The sequence below is a fragment of the Saccostrea cucullata genome, unplaced genomic scaffold, assembly GCF_032062105.1.
Source record: "Saccostrea cucullata isolate Sc308-1 unplaced genomic scaffold, CSIRO_AGI_Scuc_v1 ctg5194, whole genome shotgun sequence".
Classification (NCBI taxonomy): Eukaryota; Metazoa; Mollusca; class Bivalvia; order Ostreida; family Ostreidae; genus Saccostrea; species Saccostrea cuccullata.
This window is the reverse complement of record NW_026929507.1, coordinates 1-20,790: the sequence shown is the minus strand read 5'-3', so window position 1 is coordinate 20,790 and position 20,790 is coordinate 1. Positions and strand designations below refer to the sequence as shown.

The window sequence follows — 20,790 nt, the reverse complement described above, 5'->3', positions numbered from 1 at the left end:
ACAGTTAAGACAGGTTTTTACGGAAGCCAGTTGAGGCCAGTTCAGACAAAGAAATATTTTTCATTGCGTTTAAACTCAATAATTATTGCGTTTAATCGCAAAAATCATTGCGTTTAAACGCATTAAAAATATTTCTTTCTCTGAACTGGCCTCAATGGGCTTTCGTAAGTTTTTCATAAATGCAAAAAAAAAAATCTATATATTGGTATATTCACTAAACTTATGAAAATTTTTCATTGAAAATGCTGCTACATTTTAATATTCATTGTTTAAAATTATAGTGCTTGTACAAAGCAGTTAATTTAGGTGATTATTAGGGGAATTAGTAAAAAGCATCGTTTATTATTTGCTTTGAATAGACACAGTTATATCTGAATTTCGATCGTCATTGATATTCTTATATTTCCATTTCCAATTGTTTTCTCTATGATAAACACTACAAAAGTGTATCTTGTTAATTTCATGATAATACCCTGTGGTATGTATATTTCTCTATTACTGAAAGGTCAGGTGTCAACCTGCATGTATATCACTGGCGTATAAATATACTCAAGAAAAAATAGATGTTTTGTTTAATTGTTTACTTAGTAATTTGATTGATATATCTTTTTAACAAACAAAATAAATAATGAATTATCTTCGGCTCGAAAGCAAGTCACTAGCGCAACGCTGTCCACTATCATCGAGGCCTCGCGAGTCCGAGAACTCCACTTCCGTAACAGCCACGTGGAGAAATTGACATTGCCACATGGATCTGCACGTACTCCATCATCTGATACAGACATCGTCCCTTAGTCATTACCTTCCGACTTCTTAAGCAACTCAACTTCTTCTGTTATTATAACATCCATACAAATCGGTTTCCTGACCATGCTGACCAGCTCCCGTTTCATCAACTGCAACATTGCATTCAATATGGCGGCGGAGAAGTGACATAGTGCCTATATATGTTCTTGCTTCCGACAACCTAAATCTAGGTCACATATATAATTAAAGTCAACAAGATTACTTTGATCATCATTTAAAATTCTTTTGTTGTTTATTTTATAAATGTTGATATTTGACTACGGTAAATATAAATAGTCAATAAATTTGTTTCGTGTTTTGGGACTATTTTTTATAGTAAAATTTGACGTCATGGGGCCTTGTGCATTTCAAATCTACTCAATAAGACGGTATTTCGATTTATATTAAGATGGTTACTTCAAGTAAAAATGGAAATATAAGGAATAACTGTCTAGTTTTGAGAGTATGCCAGGGACATCAACAATAGTGGGAAACATTGGATAATTTTAGCATAACGGGCTTCGCCCGTTATGCAAATTATCCCATGTTTCCCACGCTTGTTGATGCCCTGGCATACCCTCAAAACTAGACAGTGATTCCTTAAGTGGAACTCATTACCAGGAAGAACAGTAGATGCCAAGACCCTGTACAGCTTTAAGACCCAGCTGTCCAGTGCCAATCTCTAGTAGAAATCACAACTGCGCTTTTAATATCTTTTATTTTTTAATTTTAACGAGCACTATTAAAGACACTCACCCCTAATGCAGAATGCGATAATACTTAAATGGTTTGTATTGAATGGGAAGAAGAAGATATCTGCTTTGATCTATAGGCCAATATTTCAGACATTAGAAAAGGCTTAGGAATATCCGTTCCGATCGATTGCTACTTGCGTGTAGATTTTTTTGTTTTGTTTTGTTTTTTTTTTCTTTTCATGTATCGCTTTAGTACTAGTCAACAATGCACATTTTCCCGAGGAATGAACTGCATCGATCTTTTCTGCAGTATCTCTGCCACATATGTAGTAAGAACCACTGACTGAGGCAAATCCCTCACTAAAATTTTTAGAGTTTTCTGAAAAGTGCACTTAAATTAATTATGTGTTTCGATCTTTACACAAAATTAAGATTTTAAACTTTTGTTTCCTTTTCTGTAAATCGATCATATCACTAGGTGCTTCATTATCGTGTTGAAAGCATGTAAAAAAATAAAATTCAAAATGTAAAAAAAAAAAGATTGTCTTTCATTGCCTGAAAATACAGGTTTCATCCCCCCTGAGAATTATCCTGGTTGCCTTCAGATCCCTTGCCTCACTAAAAATTTAAGCCTAGTTACGGCCTTGCCACAAAAGTACTATTACCAAATGATGTTCTTGAGAGCAAACGCAGCAATTTTGTTCGACATGATTCGACATGAATACACAGGGTACAAGTTTGGGGACTTACACACAAGATAAGGTATATATGTAAACTGAGGACCTAATAAACAGGGTACAAGTTTGGGGACTTACACACAAGATAAGGTATATATGTAAACTGAGGACCTAATACACAGGGTACAAGTTTAGGGACTTATACACAAGATAAGGTATATATGTAAACTGAGGACCTAAAACACAGGGAACTAAGTTTGGGGACTTCTTACACACAAGATAAGGTATATATGTAAACTGAGGACCTAATACACAGGGTACAAGTTTGGGGACTTACACACAAGATAAGGTATATATGTAAACTGAGGACCTAAAACAGGGATGGGGTAATTGAAAAAAGTAATTGTAATTGACTGTAATTAATTACATTTTTGGAAGTAATTGGATGTAATTTGTAATTGAACATTTTTTCAATTACTTGTAATTGTAATTTAATTAATTACACTGAAAAAATACCATGTAATTTCAATTACTTTTTCAATTACATTCAATTACTTTATATAATACACTTGCATGATATATTGTCACCACAACCTCCCCATAACGCTGTCTTTTATTTTATTGCAAAACATATCCTCAGTCCTTCAGAACACTGAAGACAGTTTATTTTATAATTATAATGTAGTTTCTCTCTAATCATTATATAAAATTTGAATTTTTTTGTTTTATGTTTATCTAAATTTTTTGCACCACCATTCTTTAATAGGTCTATTCAGCTAGGAAACACACATATTTTATTATATTTCAATCTCTGTTGTTTGATCAATATAGAATAAGAATGTATGTGTCAAGAAAAAAAGGAAAAGGAATGTGTGTGTCATTAAAATTTTCTCTTGTTGGTATAAAGAGATAATTGCCCTCCAGATCACAGCTGTAAATTGCAATCAAAACAAATGAACCGCTTAAAAGACTTATTCATTCCCTGATTGTGATGACAAAGCCAATGCGTGGGGATAATTATTTCAATTAAAAATGCACTGCTAGTTTGAGAAAAGAAAAACTTTCAATTTGATAATTATTTTAACATCAAAAATAGAATTTTATGAATGAATTTTGTATCTGAAAAAGAGATGTTTTGTTCAAGTATTATATAAATATAAAGTAAAAATAATCAAGATAAGTAGCAATTTAGGATGTTAAGGTTACCTTTAAAAAAATATTTAATTTGAGGAGTTATAGTTATTACTATTTTACTCTATTTAAAAATTAACCCCTTTAATTAAATATCATAACCCATGCAGTTTGTGTACATGTTGGTTTTGTGTGGAGGCAATTACATCAAACTGATATTAAATAGTTCTTTACTGTTTTGTAAATAAAAGTTATGATTTAAACCACAAAGATACACAATACCTGTTAGCATATTATTTCTTGTATTTTTGTGCAGAGGCTGCACTTATATACAAGTGAATGATCCCTGTTCTGTATATTCATATGACTATAACAAATTTCCAAAAATTGAAAATGTAATTTGTAATTTAATTAATTACTTTTGTAAAGTAATTGTAATTTAATTAATTACATGTCTTAGAAAGCCTGTAATTTAATTGTAATTTAATTGAGGAAAAAGTCAAAGTAATTGTAATTTAATTAATTACTTTTTAAAGTAATTGACCCCATCCCTGACCTAAAACACAGGGAACTTAGTTTAGGAACATGTTACACACAAGATAAGGTATATATGTATACTGAGGACCTAATACACAGGGTACAAGTTTGGGGAGTTACACACAAGATAAGGTATATATGTAAACTGAGGACCTAATACACAGGGTACAAGTTTGGGGACTTCTTACACACAAGATAAGGTATATATGTAAACTGAGGACCTAATACACAGGGAACTTAGTTTGGGGACTTACACACAAGATAAGGTATATATGTAAACTGAGGACCTTATACACAGGGTACAAGTTTGGGGACTTACACACAAGATAAGGTATATATGTAAACTGAGGACCTAATACACAGGGTACAAGTTTGGGGACTTCTTACACACAAGATAAGGTATATATGTAAACTGAGGACCTAATACACAGGGAACAAGTTTGGGGACTTACACACAAGATAAGGTATATATGTAAACTGAGGACCTAATACACAGGGTACAAGTTTGGGGACCTACACACAAGATAAGGTATATATGTAAACTGAGGACCTAATACACAGGGAACAAGTTTGGGGACTTCGTACACACAAGATAAGGTATATATTTAAACTGAGGAGCTAATACACAGGGTACAAGTTTGGGGACTTACACACAAGATAAGGTATATATGTAAACTGAGGACCTGATGCACAGGGAACAAGTTTGGGGACTTCTTACACACAAGATAAGGTATATATGTAAACTGAGGACCTAAAACACAGGGAACTAAGTTTGGGGACTTCTTACACACAAGATAAGGTATATATGTAAACTGAGGACCTAATACACAGGGAACAAGTTTGGGGACTTCTTACACAGAAGATAAGGTATATATGTAAACTGAGGAGCCCATACACAGGGTACAAGTTTGGGGACTTAAAATGTATTTTCTATACATAGAATCTCTGTGTATAGAACTTGTAAGCTTTATGATAAACGAAATGACTAACTTTTCAATCGTCAACTAAAATTCCCTTACTTATGCAGCAATATACATGCACCTTAAATGTCACATGCACCAGATTTTGTATCTCTAACATTATCTACATATGAATAATTTCTAAAACAAGGTAATTTATCAATCGACGAAAAAATTGGTAAAACAAGAATTTCAGCAGTCTCGTTAAAAGTTGTCATTTCATAAGTTCTGTGGTGATACAATGACCGTGTCACAAAATACAATTTATCATTAATTAACTCAAATGCTGACTGACTGTTGATGCCAAATTCAAGAAAGTTCATTTAGACATTTCAATTTAAGGGACGGCCATTTGATTGTGATGGAGGTGGGGGTGATTTTCGAAAGAAATCTGTCCTCGAAAATGTCGAAAAAAAAATCTGTTCTCGACTTAGGAAAAAAAAAAATCGTCCCAGACCAGTGCTTTTACACCCCCTAACCCCCTTCCCCACTCCACGAATTAGAGGTTCTAGACTGTTATTTTCCTTTTTTATCAATTTTTTTATTTGGTTAAATAGTTTGATTTTTTTCCAGTGAAGAAGAAAATAAGTAATCTGTCCTCGATCTTGTTGGAAATAAATAAACTGTCCTGCGCCGACATGAAAATAAATAATTCGACTCGAAAAAATGTGCCAGGCACCCTCTTAGAATCAAATGATCGTCCCCTTAGTCATTTCAATTCAGATCAGAATAATTATCCGAACTGAAATAAAACAAAATTAATATTTAAAAAATGTTTAAATTGATTCTTTATTTTGTAAGACATCGCCACTAAATAAATAAAAATATGTCTTATTTATTTTAACAATTTAATTTTGCAATACATGCATTTTTAGATATTACCCATTATTCTTTTGGCATCTCTTCTTCTCTCTTTCTCTTTCAAGAGATATTACATTAAACACATACTTCTATTTTATGGCGAAAAATGTATACCAGTCATTCAGGTAACAGAATGAATGAGTACAACCGCCTTACCACTTGACCAGTTCTGACACTATTGTCACAATCGTATTTTTATGCACACATGTTGCATTTTGCAAGGATAATGATTTTTATTTAATTCTTGTGATTTTCAAAAATATACCTCTTTGAAATAAAAATCGAAAAGGTTAGTTTTGAAGAAAATGTATGTTACAAGGAGGCGATTATTTGGAGCAATGAGGATTCCCTATTTAAAACACAGACAACTTGACTTGTTATACCTTTAAAAATTTATTCCTATATAAATCTATACGAAAAAAGTCAAACATTCTTAATGTTTTACTGAGCAGGCGTAAAAACATCGATGATGGACCGCTGAGTGAGATGTTGGACCGCTCGGGGAGATGTTGGAATGCTTACGTCACAGAATGCGCAGGGCTTAATCTTATTTTCATTTGTTGGTGTTAAACAGTTAAGGACCTGATGTTACATCACGGAATACAGTACAAAATACATGTATGTCAAAAAACAAAATGAAATGATTAACAAAATATTTATTGACAGAGTTCTCAGGCAAAATGCGTTTCGTCGGACCCTCGAACCAAACTGTCTGCCTTCGGCCTAATGGCCTTGGACAGACAGCTTGGTTTATGGGCAAATCCGACAAAAACGTATGTTGCCCCCGAACCCAGTCAATAAATGTATATAATTAATATGGAAAATTGGAAGTAGACATGTAGTTTCCAAATATTACCCTATATTGTGCCGTTACAATGTATACCGTCACCTGTATCTAAAACAAATAAACTTCGTTTTCTTTTGCTATTTATTTTTCTTTTAACTGCAACAAGTTTAGGGGAAATAAGTCTGTATCCTCCAGCATTCTTAATCTTCCAGCAGCATCTTCATTTGTAAAATAAGTGATACCAGTCGATATTTCTTGCCTTTCCATAAATATATTTCAAAGAAACCATATGCCTGATTAATACAATGAGGTCACATACTATTGACTGTGATCATTATTTTACTTTCAGTGTTCTTTATGCCCATGCCATCAGTGCATTTCAAAAAGTTTGCACCTGCATCACGTTTTCTTATTAATTAATAACACCTTTAATCTTTCACATTTTACAGTTCGCAGCCGTCCGATAAGTTCCCCTTCATGTTCGAATCCATTTCAAATGAACAGTTTGGAGGCAAAGGCCGCATCCAACTGGTTACCGTTTATTGTTGGTTCACAAAAATCATCACCAGCAATAAGACTTGTTAATAAATTCGTTAGCTGCATTAACATGGGATAGATTTGTAAAATGCTACGTTCAATACAGAATATTGAATTTCAAATTAATAAAAATAAATACATAAACATGACATTTAAAGCCTGGAATGAATTAAAAGTAAATCCGTCAATTTAGCACGGTGTCACAATCTCTCTCTCTCTCTCTCTCTCTCTCTCTCTCTCTCTCTCTCAAACACATGCATTCCACGTGACTGTCCTAGCCCAAACAAAGGGGAAGGGTTGGGTAGAGTACTTATGTAAGTTTTTTTCAATTTTACAACTTGCCATTACTACCAAAACAGCAAAAAATAAATAAAAAAGGAAAAAATCCTCATTTGTATCGGTTCAAGCATATACTAATCTTGATGAACAATATTTTCTGATTATGTGATATGAATGAAAACATTTTGAAAAATTCAAAGTTCTCTTAAACAAGTTCTGTGTTCAAGCAAACGAATTTTATTTTGATTTTAATTTCATTGATTTTATTAAATAAAGACATCAAAGGGCATTCAAATGCTCCCTCGTTTAGCATGGATAAATTGTTTAGTCGTAAACTACAGATATTTGTGAATCTGCGCATTTTTCAAAAAAATATAATTCAGCGTGATGTTTATCCAAAAGTGGTACTCGTATCTGTAGCATAAATTTATTGTATTCAGTATTTTAATAGACAAGGTTGTAGATAATATTTATAATGATATTACGATTTATAAAAGTAATGGCGGATTAAAAGGGTTGTGGAGGTCGTAACCCACCCCCACCCCCCAAAAAAAAAATTCAAAGTATCAAAGTGACATATGACTAATATTAATAGTGCAATACGTTGGTTTTTTTTTTTTATAATTAATGGTCAATTAATAAATGGTAATTTTATAACTGTTTTTGTGAAATCTTGTGGATGTACAAATGCTATTTTTCAAATCTGGTCTTGTTTGTTCGTTTTTTTTTTCAAGTGAAATATCATAGTGTACATAAGTAACCCATTCCCCTTTTTTGTACCTGGTTTTACACAAAAAGCCAGGAGCTTCCGCGGACTTCGTTCCTAAGACCCACTGCCTGAACGAAGTTATCCATCCCACCCCCCTTATCACAAATATTGTATTCGCCTATGAAAAGCATGCGGTAAGTCCTTGAACGATACGGTCAGTGTAATAATCTGAGTAGTGCACGTCGAAATTGAAGATCAAGCCAGTGAAAAAGGCATGGTTCTACTTCTCAACATCACCCCATGTTTTGTTGAAAATCTATTATTCATTTTTTAATCCATTCCTTTGGGACGTGAGAGGTGTTTACAGCAGATTTTTTTTCAAAATACTCAGTAATAGCCTAGCTTAGAACTTTGCCGGTACAGAGGTGGAACAATAAACCTTTCAAGGATCATTTTTACAGTAAAAGTTAGATGTATGTTTTGAAAGAAAAAATGGGGGACCAGTTTCCCTCCCCCTATACTGTATGCTAGGATATATCAAATGTTTGGAACAAACAGTGTGTCAATATGAACTCTAAAGTAACTTTTAAAATATCATAAATATAGCTGTCGTTTACCGGTAGAAGGCAGAAGCACAGGAATTTGTGGACAGAAACCCCCCTAACCCCCCCCCCCCGATATTAAACCCCGGAGCTTATTTGACATGTACATGGACCCCCCCCAAAATTATCGCTCCACAAAAAGAAATTAAACATCTCTCTTATAATATATAGGTTTTTTTTTTTTGGTGGATCTTATTAGACATGTACACGTAGTAATGATTAATAGTTATTACCGTGGAAGACGGTATAATATAAGTTTTTTACAGTGTTGTAAAATTGCATGAATTTTCAATTATTTCATTGGTTGAAATGCTGTTCAAGGCAAGGGAGATAACTTTCTGATGATCTAATTTTCGTACGACTTAACAATTTTGCAAGATTTCCACTTAAAAAAATGACAAAACGAACAGCAAAATCAGCAGGAATTAATTTTTAATAACATCTCTCTTTAGTTTCATTTTAAATAAAATATATAGCTTGCAGGCCTTTTTTTTTATTCTTTTCTCTTTTCTTGTTTGGAACAGCCGAGGTTTGCCGAAAGCTCTCGGCCAGTCAAAGTTTACGGAGATGACCGAGCGACAACCGTGGTAGGGCTAATGCCAGTAAAAAGCTTTATACAAATTTCAAAAGAATTATACGGCCTGTACAGATCGTTTACTGTAAGATGATGCTAAAGACGGTAGCTTTTTTGATTTTCTCGATTATAGTTGTACATCAGTCCAACCGGAATTCGCGTTTGAGTGGAGAGCAAAAGTGGCGAGCTAGGATATATCGGTCGAGGTTCCTGGAGAAACTCTTGAGAATCAGTATTTACTTTATTTTGGCACCAAAAATGACTTAAATAACTTAAAATTATCCGTGTTTGACACTGAAAACTATTCATGATTGCTTGATAAATAAATTTGATTTAAAAAAAAAAGAAATATTCTGATCATTCTTTGAAATTTCGACAGTGAAACTTAATCAAAGCACTCAGAAGTACAGAAAGCCGGGCTCATTTACAGAGTAGAATGAATTTCTTACATGAATCACGTTTATATTCTGATGAAAAAAAAAATTTTAAACCATCAGTATAAATGACAAGACACTGACAGTGAGTTTTCAATCCTAATACCAGGGTCCGATTTTGTCAGAATCAGAATTAATCTGGTACCGCGGCTGAATGATTGTAATCAATCAGGCCAGTCTGGTTCCCTCTCTGGTTCCCTCTCCTGCTTTACCTCGTATGTGTAGAGAACTACGGTAACATTTATTATCAAAAATCCTCACGCTAATGAACATGTTCTTTGACTTCTGAAGTTTTCAAAGTCATTACTACTAATGTTTATTTTATATTATAGATAAAACTTCGTTTTATTTTTGTTGCTTTTTTTTAGCGTTTGTATTATCTCAAAAGCGGTTGAGATTAAGAACTATATCTTTGCACGTAACTTTAAAATGACGACTACGGGGTCAACATCCTGCCTTGAACAGGATCACATAAGCCGGCAATTGCTCTTTAAGCAATAAGCCCGGCTAAAAATCGTACGTTTTAAACAAAATTAAAGAGAGAATGTAAAAATGGTTTCCATTATGTACCAAATCATCGAACCTGTTCGATGACGTATTCATTTTGAATATGGATTTAACTTTAAAATAACCAAAAGATTTTGATAATTATTTCTCGTATATTAATTAACCTATTCACTTCACCAAAAATATAAGCAATATTATTTTTGGTAATATGCACACTAGGCGGTACAAGATCGTTCTAGCATTAAAGCAATAACCTACTGCTATCCTCAATCCAAGTTTTATTCTGAATTAAAATCGCCTGCTCAAATTTGCACATTTTCAGATAGATTATACAGAAAAGTAATTAATTATTAAAGACGATGAAGACAAATATAACTTCTTAAAATCATTTATTTTTGATTTGGCGATTGTGGCCAGACCTACATAATACAATATATATTTTATTCATATAACATAACTCTTTAATTATAAACCTTATCCTTATAAACCTTATATCCTTATCCTTATAAACTTTATATCCTTATAAACATTGTATCCTTATCCATTTTTAGATAGATTATACAGAAAAGTAATTTATTACGTTTTGCAATCTGGAGCAAAATTTAAAATTAGAATATTATAGCCCAAAATCTCACGATAAATATTGTGAGTTTAAGCGAAAAACAAAAAATACTTAGAGCATTTCAGACCTTTTTTGTGTTTGTGATTTTAGTGACACATGGACAAAAAGGACAATTATTCCCGATGATGTCTTTTAAAATAATACACAAAGTATTACAAGTCCTCTCTCAAAGTATCGTGCTGAAATAGTAAAACTGTAAACAAATACATGTATGTAGCTTTTAAAATTTCTCGTTAACGTTGCTATAATTATTAAATAAATATTAAAATGAAAAAAATATTAAATTATGGACCCTTAATCTTTAACCTGTATGACGCCGACGATATACAAGCTCTCATCGTAAAGGTGAGCTAAAATTTCCCTTTTTTTACTTTGCTAAGCCATTATGAGAACCACAATCTGACTGGTAGGAAGCAATTTTAGTGTGTGTTCGTTTGGGGGCGGGGGGGGGGGGATGGGGGCTGCACAAATATTTTCACGGAGGGGGCAATATTCCTTGACAAGCAGAAAGGGAAGGGGGGATCTATGTTGAAAAAAGGGGAGTTCAGCCCCAGAAATAATTTTTTAAAATTCAACTTCCCCGATAAAACTTGATAAAAAAAACAGAAGAAAAGAAAATTGTCTGAATATATAATCCTATTCCAAAAGTGTGTGGTGGAGGGGGGCTTTCAATAAACAATTTATATAGTTAAAAAAATGTGTGGAAAAAAGGGGGGTGGCCAACCCCCCAACCCTATGATATGTGCCTGTTTATTATTGAGTGTGCCTGTTTATTATTGAGCGTCGGAAATAAAGTTACTGTAGCTGTTACCGATACTGCTCTGTATCAGCCTTTAAAATACAAGAGCTCTTGAACTTATTTGATAAGAAATACATGTATGCATGTTATAAAAGGACACTTTTATTAACTAATGTCGCATTACATTATGTTTTCATTATTTAAAAGGATTATATTCATTATGGTATAATTTAAGCTAGGACTTACACAAGACAAAGGTGTCTCGCCCGCATGGCGCAGTGGTTAGAGCGTCTGCTCTAGATTTGCAATTAATTGGGGTTAATTGATCCTTAAGTCACAGGTTCGAATACAACTGTGGGATGTGGATACCGATCCTTCGGGTGAGACTGTTTAAACCGAGGTCCCATGTCGCAGCAGGTGTTTGCACGAAAAAGATCCCTCACTTCTCCATGTCCGTACTTGCCAAATATAGGACAAAATTTGCAGTGACATTAAACAACATGTACCAACAAACAAGAAAAGAGTTTTTTAGAAGACCTTGTACATACGGTTAACGTTAAAATTTTTGGACTTGCACAGTTTGAAAATTAAGAAACTGAGGACCTTACACACATGGTAAAACTTAAGGTACTTCGCAAAATCAAGATATAAAAAGAAATTGAGGATCTCATACACACGATAAAAGTTTTAGGGACTTATACATGGTAAAGCTAATAAAAGAAACTGAAGACTTTATACATATATTTATAGAAACTGAGACCTTATACACATACCTAATGTTTGGGGACTTACATAAGATAAGAACATTTAAAGAAACTGAGGACCTTATACACATGTTAAAAGTTTGGGGACTTACACATGATACAGGTATTAATAGAAACTGAGGACCTCATACACATGTTAAAAGTTTGGGGACTTACACATGATACAGGTATTTATAGAGACTGAGGACCTCATACACATGTTAAAAGTTTGGGGACTTACACATGATACAGGTATTTATAGAGACTGAGGACCTCATACACATGTTAAAAGTTTGGGGACTTACACATGATACAGGTATTTATAGAGACTGAGGACCTCATACACATGTTAAAAGTTTGGGGACTTACACATGATACAGGTATTTATAGAGACTGAGGACCTCATACACATGTTAAAAGTTTGGGGACTTACACATGATACAGGTATTTATAGAGACTGAGGACCTCATACACATGATAAAAGTTTGGGGACTTACACATTACAGGTATTTATAGAGACTGAGGACATACATGTTAAAAGTACTTACACATGATACAGGTATTATAGAGACTGAGGACCTCATACACATGTTAAAAGTTTGGGGACTTACACATGATACAGGTATTTATAGAGACTGAGGACCTCATACACATGTTAAAAGTTTGGGGACTTACACATGATACAGGTATTTATAGAGACTGAGGACCTCATACACATGTTAAAAGTTTGGGGACTTACACATGATACAGGTATTTATAGAGACTGAGGACCTCATACACATGTTAAAAGTTTGGGGACTTACACATGATACAGGTATTTATAGAGACTGAGGACCTCATACACATGTTAAAAGTTTGGGGACTTACACATTATAAAGGTATTTATAGAGACTGAGGACCTTATACACATGTTAAAAGTTTGGGGACTTACACATGATACAGGTATTTATAGAGACTGAGGACCTCATACACATGTTAAAAGTTTGGGGACTTACACATGATACAGGTATTTATAGAGACTGAGGACCTCATACACATGTTAAAAGTTTGGGGACTTACACATGATACAGGTATTTATAGAGACTGAGGACCTCATACACATGTTAAAAGTTTGGGGACTTACACATGATACAGGTATTTATAGAGACTGAGGACCTCATACACATGTTAAAAAATTGGGGACTTACACATGATACAGGTATTTATAGAGACTGAGGACCTCATACACATGTTAAAAAATTGGGGACTTACACATGATACAGGTATTTATAGAGACTGAAGACCTCATACACATATTAAAAGTTTAGGGACTTACACATGATACATGTATTTATAGAGACTGAGGACCTTATACACATGTTAAAAGTTTAGGGACTTACACATGATACAGGTATTTATAGAGACTGAGGACCTTATACACATGTTAAAAGTTTGGGGACTTACAGAAGATAAAGGCATTTCTAGAGACAAAGGATGTTTGCATATGGTAAAAGTTTACAGACATAAATGTAATAAAGAGCAAGGTTCACTGAAAGCTTTTTTGGCCCTGTGAATTGTGAAAAATCAAAAGTACTCAGTTTTGGTAACCAATGCATCAGTCTATCATTTTGATACTTGGTGACAGTGTAAATGGTGAAAAGAGCTAGGTTCACTTTATCCATAAAATGGCCCTCAATATATATACCAATTAACTGACCAAGTCTCAAGGTCCCATTTGAATTCTCTCATATCCTGAAAATTCCTTTTTTTGCATTTTTAATATTTCAAGAACTTTGCAATCTTGTTTAACTTCCAATCTCAGGACTCTATGAAAAATCTTTGTTAAAGGAAATGAGAAATCTCCATACTTTATTTTGATGTTAGAAATGGGACAGGGGGTGATTTTCAAAGAACTAGTATAAGAACAGGACTATTTATGCATCAAACCCAACTCTTTACATTCAATTCACATAAGAAAAGTACAGGGATATCATAGTGTTTATAAAGAATGAAATATGTATTTTTGCATATAACTTGAACTGAAGACTTGATCAAACTTAATTAGGATGAATATTTTTTCACTTTCAGAAAGGTTATGTATGTGATGCTTAATCATTTTTTTTTTTGCAAAAATTAACTAATTTGAGAAAATTTCCTTTTGCATAGAATATTTAATACTTCAAAATCATTTCCTACATACATCATGCACAGCTTCTTAAGCAGTTAGCACTCTTCATCTATGCAAGTTTAGTCCATGTAGGTTATATGAGGCCATTCCAAGTTTTTTTCTTTGTTTCCCATCCAACCTTAATTTCAAACATTTCTTCGTTCCAAAAGAAAAATCACAAACCAAAAGGGGAAAAAACAACATTTTACGCAAAGTTCTAGAACTCCTTTAGCATCATTTAAGAATTTTCCTCGTATTATAACTAAATTAAACTACTACTACTAGTTTAATGAAACAAAAAAAAAAACTTAGGCACATCACTTTTAAAAAAAGAGAGATGCTGATCCCAGAAGAGTAAATTGCTTGTCAAAGATTTGTATTTGTCAATTTTATTTTGTGTTTGTTCTTAATTTGCATGATCTCAAAACCAATCCATCTGCAGTCACTAAACACAGAAAAAAAATGGAATGGCCTAATGATAAAACTGCTGCAAAGAATTCAATGTCCTCCATTACTGTGGCTCTAAAACAGTTTTTTTCATATTTCTCAAAGTATATAAATTGAAAGTAGAATGTTAATCAAGATTTTCTCTGTTTTTAACAAGATTACAAATGTATATCCTTGGTGTTTTACACTTCTTAAGGTCCTATTACTATTTTTTAGAAAATCTTTTCCACAATGTCTGTTGATTAAATTCATTTCTCATGATGTCCTTTGGATTTTTTTTTGTATCTCTTGTCACTTGCATGTAGAATCTTCCACAGTAGATCTAGGATCAGAAATGACTTCTTCTTCCCTAAAATGATATTTACAAAATATTATTTTCCTTGGTTGGTGGTTCGGTCTGTACAAAAAAAATAATAATACTAAGAATAGCTTTAAGAGTTAAAGCAATTTTTTTCAACTAAAATATAATCTGGCAGGAGAATGATTGTTTACTAGTATATTTGTGATACATAGGTACTTTCTTTATTTGAATGGTCTGTGTACTTGAAAGCTTTGCTATAAAAATTCACATCCAGTAAAATATTTTGTTGATTAGGAATTTAATCTCAGCTAACTCCTCCATCTCAATTCAGAAGACATATTTGTGAAATGTTATGACTCTGAAATTGGTATAGTTCAATTAATGCAAATAACTTGTGTCTGAACTATACTCTGGCCTATCCTTGAATAGAACAACCTGTTTGCATTTTAGACTAAAGCTCTACTAGTAATACTCAATATCAAGTCTTAAGAAAATTTTCCATGCATGTAGACTGGCTGGCCATGCTGGGTTTCTGCATATAATTTCAAGTTAAGAAACTTGTTGCTTAAAATGGGTAATGCAGTGTGTATACAGTACCTGGAGTGACGGTGTGGACATCCTGATTGTCTTGACTATCATCTATCTCCTCCTCACTCTTATTCTCATCACCCACACAAAAACAATGCCATCATTTTCCTTTAGTGCCTGAAAAAATTGGAACTTAATTGTAAAATTACAAACATTTCAACCAGAATAAAATGTGTATGTATATGATAAACTTTTGAGCAATAATCAACAGCCTTGATCCCAGTAATTTCAAACAAGAGGTCCAGGGGCCACATTGCTCAACTGAGAAAATCAGCTAGGAAAAAGCACAAATCAGATCAGGAAAAGTTTACTGAAAAGGGGGGGGGGGGCTTGAATTAATCCTACTTTACAATGCCTTCATATAAACACAGCATATGACTTTACTGTTCTTGATAAAAAGATTTTTAAAAACATTTTATTACTATATATAACTTCATAATACTTGAATTTGATTCCCCATTGTTTCCCTTCTTGCCCCAAAGGGCCATAATTTGAATAAATTTAAATCCTAAATACCTGAGGATGCTTACATGTCAATATGACTAAACATAGCTTTTCTGTTCTTGGGATTTCTCCCTTTATTTTTCTATGTAAACTTTGATTCACCATTGTGGCCCCACCCTACCCATTAGGCGTTATAATGGTTTGAACAAATTTAATTCTACACTACCTGAGGATGTTTCAACATAAATATCACTAATAATGGCTTTGAAGTACTTGAGAAGACAATTTTAAAAGATATCCCTATCTAGTCCTTTGTAAAACTTTGATCAGCCATTTTGGCCCCACCCTACCCCCAGGGTCATGATTTAAACAAACTTGAATCGACACTACCTGAGGATGATTTCACATGAGTTTCATCTTTCCTGGCCCTGTGGTTCTTGAAAAGAATCAATTGGTTGGCGTGATAATTTGCATAAACGCAGAAGGCATTTATGCATAAAGTTATTATGCAAGCCAATCGATTGATCATTGTCATGAAATTGAAAATGACAGTTATTCTTTATATTACATAGAATTGATTCCGCCAATAAACGTGCTACAAGCTCTGCTTCTTGTGTCTATATTTGTTCCGCCCTGCACGTGATTTTTTTTTAGCAATGAACAAGTATATTAATGGAGAAATAAAGTGCATTCATTTGACTATTTGTAATTGTCTCTTGAACAAAGACATTGGAAACGAAAATATAATTTGACACAGGAATGAATTTAGATTTATATTATCTGACATAAATTCAAAATATTTATCAATACGGATAAAGGTTATTTGTATACAATGATATAAGTGTGATTACATCCAAACAATATTTACTGCATGCAATACTTTGGCCTTTGGCTTCTCAATAGATGTGATCATGAACCAACAAAATATTAATTCCCTAGTATATCTTTATCTATCCTATTTATTTCTTAAATTCCTAAATAATTCACCTGTAACACTTTTAATGATGAGGCTTTTCTTCCTGACATTCTCCTAGCTGTGGAACCTGGAACATATCCATCACTAGTCCTTGCTGAGTTGCATTAACTAATCCTCTAGCAATATTATCCAGCTTTGCTAATATCTGTGTTGTCTCTATGTTCAGGATGGACTCAAGCTTCTGGTTGCCTTGAACATTCTAACAAAAAAAATCATAAATTTAATTCAGAATGTATAGGAATTTTTTTTTTAAGTAGGAACAAATCTTTAATACATGTTGTAAAAGCATTTTTATACAGAAATTTATCAATACAGTGGACCCTCAGATATCCGGACGCCAGATATCCGGATGCTTCAGTATCCGGACAATCTTTCAAAGGAACGAAATTTTTAAATGTTATTTTGTCTTATTTAAGTGGTGATTCAGATATCCAGATGCTTCACATATCCGGACATATTGACTGGGAACCAAAGCGTCCGGATACATGAGGGTCCACTGTATTATTCTCAAAGTAAAAGTTTGTAATACTATTGAGTTCCCATTTCTATACAATAAGCATAGAAATTAAATGATCAGGGATTAAGGGGCTCTCTGGTTGGACTAGACACCTTTTCCTTGGGCATTCTTGGGTGTACCTCAGAGTGAGTTCACTTCAAATTAAAGTTCCAGGAGGTTTTGGGGTTTTCCCTCTTGACCACGTTGACCAACCATATATTTGCTAACATTTTTTGACCAATCAAATTGGGCGTTTTAAAACATGTGTCATTGTAAATGTTACCATGCTAGATACCAATGCACTAAACTACTTTCTTAGTAAATAGTTGAGTATCTATTGTTTAATAATATTTTTTCCACTTTTAAACATTTGATAAAGCTGATAAATTACAATCATAATTAGTGTTGGCAACCAGTACCTGGTTAACTGTCGAACGATGTGAGTATCGGTTAGTAAAACTGCTATTCAGTTACTCGGATAAAATGAATTCTCCATAGTAAAGGCATAGAAATAAATGTTTAATAATTTATAAATGTACCGGTATACTAACTTACACATTTCTCTAATTTTAGATATCATTAGACTTGATCTAGTGCATGGTTGTAGTGGATCAAACTGTTTTGATTAGTTTTAACAGTTTATATAATTGATAGCTTTGATTGCTTCGGGTATATATCTTTTGAAGACCTGAGCTATAATTACCTCATTTGATAATTTAACGAGATGCCGTCGCAGACATAATAAGCTTGAAGTTTACCAGAAGAACAGCTGATTCAAAATCTGTTAAATCACCTAATCTTTAAATATTCGGAAACCAGCGATTTACTGGAAACTCCACATACTGACTATTAATTATGGAGTATGTAAATAATTATTCTCCTTGATTGCGACATATTTGGGGGGCTGAAAAGGAAAGTGTAAAATGGTGATTGACAATGATATATTTATTTGTCTTCTCGGTGTGTCGACTTCCTTATTTTCTTTATTTTAAAACAGTAAATCTTTGATGATATCGTATGTGTGTATTGTAAAAATAATGTCCATATACAGTATATTTGCAGATTACTATACCCATAAGAATAGAAAAAGATAAATAATAGATATTGATGCTTTTACCAAAAATCATCTGAGTAACCGGGTACTCGATTGGAAGATGAAACAAGTAACCACTTAATAAAAATCATCCGATTTGCCAACACTAATCATGCAAATCATAATGTGTTATTACACTATGCTTTAAATCATGAGTGTTACAGACGGACGGACGGACGGACAGACAGACGGACGGACGACGGACACCGGGTACATTTGTTGGAGACAAGAAATCAAACGTGTCAAACATTTGGAAATTCAATAACATTTAATAACAATGAATTAATTGGCTGACTTTTGAATAGCCTTCGGCCTCAGTTAACTAACATACTACATGTACATGGTCTATTGCCTCATATGATTTTGGTTTGTTTCTACTTCTATTTCAATGCACTCGATCCGTAATTTGAAAATAATCTTTTACATGTTTTTGTAAATTACAGTACCGACCGGACACAACCTAACACCAGAGCGAACCCGGAGCGGACCCCGGGTTCGCTTCACGGGTTCGCTCGGGGTCCGCTTCGGGTTCGCTTTCAGAAAATTTGGGACCGCTCCGGGTGCGCTTTGGGTGCGCTCCGCGTTCGCTCGGGGTCAGCTCTGGGTCCGCTAGAGCGAACCCGGTGTTCGCTTCCTGGGACCGCTTTATGCACTGATGCGTGAAGCGGACCCCGCTTTAATCTCACCGCCAGTAAGCCCCGCCCCTTGTATATTCCAATACAATAATGGTATTGTGGATCAATCATTGTTGTTTATGCGACGATGTGGACATGTACACTGTACATGTAAACAGTGACATTATGGAGAACATTGATAAATTTTCTAAAATTAAACTGTTTATTCGACGTAGATTTACATGTACATGAATAATTGATTTCCTTGATTTTTCTACCCCGAGAAATTCAGACTAATTTAACAGCGAGTTATAAGGCTTTTATTTTTCTTAAGTTATAACGAGAAAACAAAAAAGAAGAGGAAGAAAAGAGTGTTGAATTGATTTTCAGTGTATCGAATGGTGTACAAGTGAAACTGACGAAAGAAATTTAAACTGAATACCTTTTAAATTCATGCTTTATATACAAAGTTTAAAAATACATTTGTTATTCCTTATGTTTTGCTACATCGTAGTTTGAACAGCTGTTGAATGTTTACTAAACACGTGAATTATGATATCGCATCTATAAATTACATGTAACCTTTTGTACATCTGATATATTAAGATTTCATTTATAGTAGTTACACATTAAAAGTTCGTAATAAATATTTACCGGACATTTTCTAAAAAAAAAAAATTACACTGTATATTAGAGCTTTTTCAATTTTCACGGTCAAAATTTTGGAGCGAGGATGATTTTTATCAGAATAAAGAAAAAGGCAAATAATAAAAGTTCTCCCGAGCTGATAAGAATATATTAATATATGCCCCCTACTTCACACACACATTGTCTTTAAAAAATTCTAATTATTTAATTATTTTATTTATGATTTCACAATATACGTGTTACATTAAATTATTCAAAATTTACATCAAAATTATTGATCTTCTTAATCTTCTTGGGCATGACAGAAAATGCGTATATAAATCTTCCTTCTGGATGCACAGATTGAAGTCATTCCGCCCTAATGGTATTAACAAACTGAATGGCTTCACCAGAATGAATGTGAATTAGACCCAATTCCTGATGATACTTAACACGATTATTCTTTCAATTTAGTGTAACTCTACAGTTAGTTTGTGTTACCATCTTTCGAACAACCCACATAACTATGCATTGCTAACGCCTTTATTAATTATTTTTTTCCCCAATAATTAGTCCTAAAACATTTCAAAATTTATAATAGATCATAATTCGTAATTCATATGTTTAAATATCCCTTCTATATTATATTTCTCTGATTATTCTTTGTCAAGTATAGTTACGCATTTTTAGAGAATGAAACAATGTACGATTTACTAAATGTCGTGATTACTTAGCGTAATTAATTCGTTCAATTATTGAAATCGCACTTCACCTGAGGATACCCCGATAAACCAGACGTACTTTATAGCGATTCAGATTTCTTTCTTTATTTAACAGTGTTTATATAAATTTCCAATTCAACTTGAGATGATGAAATTT

At 33.3% G+C, this 20,790-nt stretch overlaps 1 long non-coding RNA gene across 2 annotated transcripts; it reads right to left on the bottom strand.

Annotated features, from left to right (window-relative positions):
* Positions 1 to 14,309: 14,309 nt before the first annotated feature.
* Positions 14,310 to 18,810, bottom strand: LOC134281061 (uncharacterized). Of its 2 annotated transcripts, XR_009995013.1 has the most exons (4): positions 17,997 to 18,810; positions 17,093 to 17,884; positions 15,671 to 15,778; positions 14,310 to 15,121 (listed from the first exon to the last, which is right to left on the bottom strand). It is a non-coding gene; the product is annotated as an uncharacterized LOC134281061 (long non-coding RNA). The 2 variants fall into 2 exon arrangements; XR_009995012.1 differs by having other exon boundaries at positions 17,093 to 18,775.
* Between the last annotated feature and the right edge of the window lie 1,980 nt (positions 18,811 to 20,790).